Here is a 6,577-nt window from a genome sequence, read left to right as displayed (position 1 = left end):
AGCCGGGTACCTCTGTCCTCTCGCAGGTGATATTTTTGGCCTAAGATATGAAACAAATTTTGCAAAGACTAACATTATACCCTTAATTGATTATGCAACATTGGTAAGTACATACATAACATAAATGAACCCTAGCAACTTGCTAATCTGCTTAACAAACACATATTGCCCTTCGTGAGCCAAAACGATAACGATCGGTCTATGGCCGCGTGTGGCCTTTCTCCTGGTATAGTTTCGTCTTAGCATCTGTTGGTTTGCTCTCGCAGGTATCGTGCACTTTCTTTGGCTTTCCTGTGTGGAGTGTGTTAATGGATGTGGACTGGGGTTTGATGGTGGATTAACAAAGTGCATCAAAAGTATTTATTTCAAAATGCTTGTGATGTTAGGCAGGTTTATAATTTGATCAAGAGGACTAGTATATTATCTTTTACTATAACAGTCATAGTACCCTATACGTGAGTTTAAAAAAAAACTATATGTTTGGCTACCAACTCAATCATTATGCATCAAAATTTTAATACGTTTTTGTCATATAGTGAAGATGATGATATGATTAATACATTTGCATTGGTAATACCCCTGCTTATCTCTTTTATAATCATCAGATAATATTTCTCTCTCATCCAAAACTTCCACTTATACTCCTATTATCCTTCTGGCAGTATTACAAATCATATTGACGCCCCATCGTTATTTACAATCTTTCTAAGTCTGCTCATTATATGATATATAATTCTACTTCTAAAAATAATATTTGGTAGGACATTGCTCATACACAGCAATACTCATATTAAAATCATCATTTTTTCTCTCTCGTTTAAGTTAAAAAAATAAAAATCAAAGGTTTCAAACTCTGAAATAGATTTATTATAATAGTCCGATGCACTTCTCCCTCCGAATCCGAGACAAAACTCTCAAGCAAGCAAGGAATTTAATTACATACATTACTAGAAGCCGGTAATGTAGGTGGAAAAAAAGGTACAGCATTAGGAGATAAGCCAAAATTACCAGCCTCAGTGATAAGATCACAATGATCCAGCTTTTCAACACTTTCGCTAGCCACTAACTCTCCATTCACAAACTCAACGACCTGAGCAGAATCCAACACAGGAGAAACAAAAACAGGGACATCAGATGAAACAAGCTCAACATCAGCACGACAAACCCCAACACCCTGAACCTCCGAAACCAGCTCCACACTAACAACACGACAATCATCACCAGGCAGAGACTCCTTACCACCAATAGGGGAGGTCAAAAATAACACCTCAACGGGCAAAACCACACCATTTCCAACCTCACCCACCACATCCAAATGAGCCGTAACAGTATCAGCATCTACAGTTTGAAAATTAACGTTAGAGGGGAGGGGAGAAATCACGTTAACAGTCTTATCAGGACGATTAAGAATGTTTTTTTTTTTTTTTTGGGAAAATTATGGGCTTAGCCCGTTTTCATTGAATAAAAATAGTTATATTTAAGGAAAGTAAAAGCAAAATAAAGCAAACTGTGCAAGAGCACATACCAAAAAAATAGGGGAACAGAAAAACTCCATATCAATAAGAAGTTACATGGAAGCACAAAATATCAAAAAGCTAATAGCATCCACCAAAAATAAACCCATTCCAGAGTGAAATATTTTACCACCGGGCTCAGGAATTGCAACTCTCTCAACCTGGTTGCAGATGAATAATATCCCACAGATAAATTGCCGTCCAAATGGAGAAAAAAGCAATTCGATCATCCTAGCCCACCAACAGAAAAACCTGCCTTTTAAAATCAACATAGCAGTAGTGACATAACCGAGAGATAGCCACGAGCCCACCCACCGAAATACCTAATTAATGACGAAAGAAGGATCAATTGAAAGTAGGCATTAGATGTAATTTTCATTCTACTCATTCGTATTTGATTAATGTCATTGTGAGTATTAATATGGTGATGTTTGTGATTCAGTCATGATTATATTTCGACAAAATCGTTGGTGATTCTATTATTAACATATGAAATAGACCATAATATTTAAGGAGAATTTCTAAAATAAATATAGCTTATAGATGCACGAGATCGAAGAAATTATGTGATATAAGTATTTCGAGAATAATTTTGCAGTCTATGTGGGAAACAAATTTGAATTTTGTTAGCAAATTAGATTTCTCATATCTATAATGTTAAAATATCATTTTAATTTATTAGGAAATCAGATTTTACATGTGAAGTAAATCGCATTTCCTACATTAGGAAATATATAATTCCTTATATATATATGGTCTAAGAGTAGGTAATCTAAACACATACATCACATAAATTGATATGAAATATTTGAATAGATATCTTTTTAGGGGATTATGGAAATCCTATATAAATGCTCCTTTAATTATGATCCCTCGTGCACTAAGATTTTGTTTGGGATGACTTTCTTATTATTTTTTAAACAGCTCTCTAATAGAAAAATTAAATTTTTAGTACTAGAAAGTTGCTTTAAGAAGTACTAAGAATGCCATCCCAAACGAAGCCTAAGTCATGCATATTGTCTTCTTCTCCCCATCAAGAAAAGTACACATAGAGGAACAAAATTGATATGGATGTGGAAGATCACATAACGTACACCAAATTTATACTTGAACAATTACTATAGTATTCTGCAATATCAAGAAATCATTATCAATGGATGTAGGAATATTCTTTGAATATATGAATTTTAATAACACTTGGGCTTCGTTTGGGGTGGCTTTCTTACAGCTTTTTAAAGCAGCTTTTTAGTACAATATTTTTTAATTTTTATATTAAAAAACATCTTTAAGAAACATTAAAAAAACGGTCTCAAACGAAGCCTTAGGCTTTGGTTGAGACAACTTTCTTACTACTTTATAAAACAACTTTTATAATAAGAAACTACTTCATAAAGCAATAAGAAAGCTATCCCAAACGAAGTCTTAGTATGACATTGATCACATGGTATTTGAATTTTCTTTCTTTTTTTTTTCTTTTTTGAATATTTGCTTATGGAGTTATTTGTAATTGTTGACATAATTTAAAATCTAACATAAGGATATATAGGGCTGCAAACGAACTGATCAGCCGAGCCGGTTATGTGAGTGTTTATGTTTGTGTTCATTTAATATCAGCTTGTTCAAGTTTGGTTCATGTTTGTTCGAGCTTTATTGTTTGTGTTCATTTTTTATTCATTTAAATTAATGAGTGTTCAAGTTCGGTTCATGTTCGTTCGTTTAGTGCTTATCGAGCTTGTACACGAACATATTTAATGAATTTTTTCTAACTATCAAGCAAACACATTCAAGAACATATCTATGAATAAACACATTTATAATAAAAGCAATTATCTATGTAACAAAGGCAATGATTATTTATATTTATTAATTCTATAATCAAATATTAATTATTTTTATCGAGCTTATTCACGAGTTCAAAATTGAACAAGCTTTTATCGAGCTTCTTATCAAGCTTAATGTCGAGCTTGCTCGCGAACTTCAAATAATGTTGTTTGCGAACATAAATGAGCCAAACGCATTAGTGTTCAAGTTTGTTTAAGAATCGAGTATTTAAAATATTGTTCAAGTTTGTTTGTTTAGTTAATTAAACGATCACAAACGAGCTTTAATCGAACCGAACAACTAGTAGCCTGTCGAACGTTTGGTTCGAACAACGAGTAGCCCGTCGAACGTTTGGTTCGAACAACGAGTAGCCCGTCGAACGTTTGGTTTGCTTGCAGCCTTACATAAGGAGATGGGATCTTTGTGAGGGAGCTCGTTGCGATGGGATCAATGGCCCATGAAAGACTAGAGAACTTCATGACATGAACTAGTTGGAGTCAACTCTGACGAGAATAGTAGTGTTTGAAGGACAATGGAGTACTTCATGTCAGAAGCTCGAGGTGATAAGATAGCTAGAATGAAGTGTATTATGAAATAATCTAATTCATATGATTTCATACTTATCAAAAATAAACTAAGAATGAATTTCAAATACCTTGAGAAAAAAAAATAGATTTAATTAATTAGCTAGAAAAATACTTGATCTTTATAAAACAAATATTTACAAATAAATTAATCTCAAAACTTCCACAACTAAATGAACATTTGATGCAATACATTTTTATTATATCAAATCAGATAGCCCCTTTGAAAAATTAGATATAATTTTGAATTTCTTGCAAGCCACCTATGGTTAAACAAGCTTGAATAAATTTCAATTTATTAACGCATTGGGCTTAGATAGTTTGATGGGCGAGTGTTGTTGGGAATCCTCCAACCCATATTTGATTTCTCTCTTAAGTGGCGCAACTCCTTAATTAAAGTAGGAAGAAAATAAGTTCAGCACCTATTGGGCTTGTTGCCGCTAGGCTCAATGAGGGATTAATTATTCGGCCAAGCGCCTTCTATACGAATTTTTATTAGGTCCGGACATCTAACGTAGCTCTACATCCGGAAGCCAATAAAATGTCGCCTCGTGCTCTTACTCTTTACCGTGCAGCTCGACAGCCCGACCCATAACGGAAACCCGGTATTGCTATGTTCGTGTATTGCTAGGTATTGCTTGGTATTGCTCGGTATTGCTAGGTATTGTTCGGTATTGCTAGGTATTGATTGGCAAATAACGAGAAATACTGTTCTATCATGACCAATACCGAGCAATACCTAGCAATACCGAGCAATACCTAGCAAAACCGGGGTATTGCTCGGTATTGATCTTGACACAATAGTATTTCTCGTTATCGAGCAATACCGAGCAAAACCTAGCAATACCTTGGTCTGTACAAATCAGCTAATACATAGCAATATTGGGTTCCGGTCCGGGTTGGGTCGTCGGGCCGCGCGGTAAAGAGTAAGAGCACGTTGCGACATTTTATTGGCGTCCGGATGTAGAGCTCCGTCAGGTGTCCGTTACTAATAAAAATTCTTTCTCTACAGGGGTGACTGCGGATAGATACCCGTTTCCAAAATAATAATAATAATAATAATTAAATTTATTTGACATTGTTTTAATTATTAATTTACAAATTTACCCTAATCACAAATATTAAAATAATTAATTAGTTTGAAGAGAAAGTCAAAGGGGTTTTCGTTTTTTCCTAGCGCTCCACCGCGGGTTCTAGATCGGCCGAAACATGTTTTTCAAGCCATCAGGCTCTCGATTCGGCGTTAAGAGTAGGACCCACTTTGCCCAATTTCCCGTGGACAACTCCAAACCACAGGATTTTATTTTTTCAACTGTTTCCTGGTCCGAACTCCACAGAAGATCAGCATGGCGCCACCTGCACCGCCTAATTAACCATTAACAGCGCATTCATTTCGCCTCATCTTCCAACACTCCACGAGTTCCGGATCCCGACACCCACCGAACATGTTGACCCGGTGACCCGCTGCCCTCTGCCCACCACCAACCCCAAAGCGCTGTACACGTTTCGAAGCCCAGCAATCGCTACCACATATTTTCAAACCTGGAAACATTAGTAAGGGTACAATAAAATAAAATTATAAACTTTGGCTACCAATATCTTTGACCCACAAATGATTGTGTGATCAACTACCTATTTCAACTTATAGAGAGTAATATGAAGTTATATAATCATATTTTTGTTCTAATTTAGACTTGATTTGAGAAGAAATTACTACTTGCGGATATTGTACGTAGAAATTACATTCCGATTCCAATAAAAATATGATGCTTAGGCTAAATATTATTATGTATTGATGCATATTTAGAGGTGTATAATTGTATATTTGGTAGTGCATAATAATTCACATCAAAAAATATTAATACAAAGTAATACATAGATAAATATACAGTAAAACACAATAATACTTAGTAATATATTTGTCTGCGCATCATATTTTTATTAGAGCATGCACGTAATAATTTTTCTTATTTTTTTATTGTTTTTTAAATCAGTTTTTGCTAAGTTTTTTTAAAATAAAAATTTAGTACTTTAAAAATGTTTTAAAAAATAATAAGAAAGTCGTCCCAAAACAGCCTTAGGCTTCATTTGCGATGACTTTCCTACTGCTTCTTAAAGAAGCAATAAGAAAGTCGTCCGTCCCAAACCAAGCTTTATTCTTTGTTTTGGGTAATTTTTTTACTTTTTTTTTTTGAACTGTAATCATACTTTTATTTTACTACTATATTTTTTATGATTTTAAAAGATTTGTGAGAGGAAATAATTATTTTTTATTCTAGCTCTGCTAATGTGTAGGAGCGATAAGAAGCTGCTCGTAAATTTTTCAAAAAAAATTATACTTAGAATATTCATAACAACTTAATTTTTTTTCTTTTTCTACTAGAGCTTTCAATCATCTTTATAAAAAATTATAACCATTACAAATATATCCTTAGTCATTAATTATAAAAAATTAATTCCAAATGATCTCTTATGAGTTAAATTAAGATCAATTTTCTATACAATTTATCATTTTCTCTATTGGAGAAATATTTTTAATCAGTTTTAGATTGTCAAAGAATTGATTTGGTGTACTACTAATGGGTAGAAAACTTTTAGCTTTGTTTTCCATAAAGGCTGACTAATTATGTACTTCTTTTCACACATAGTATAGTTCAT

This window comes from Dendrobium catenatum, unplaced genomic scaffold (assembly GCF_001605985.2).
Source record: "Dendrobium catenatum unplaced genomic scaffold, ASM160598v2 fragScaff_scaffold_1105, whole genome shotgun sequence".
NCBI classification, from domain to species: domain Eukaryota; kingdom Viridiplantae; phylum Streptophyta; class Magnoliopsida; order Asparagales; family Orchidaceae; genus Dendrobium; species Dendrobium catenatum.
The sequence above is the reverse complement of the archived record's forward strand: the minus strand, read 5'-3'. Positions refer to the sequence as shown.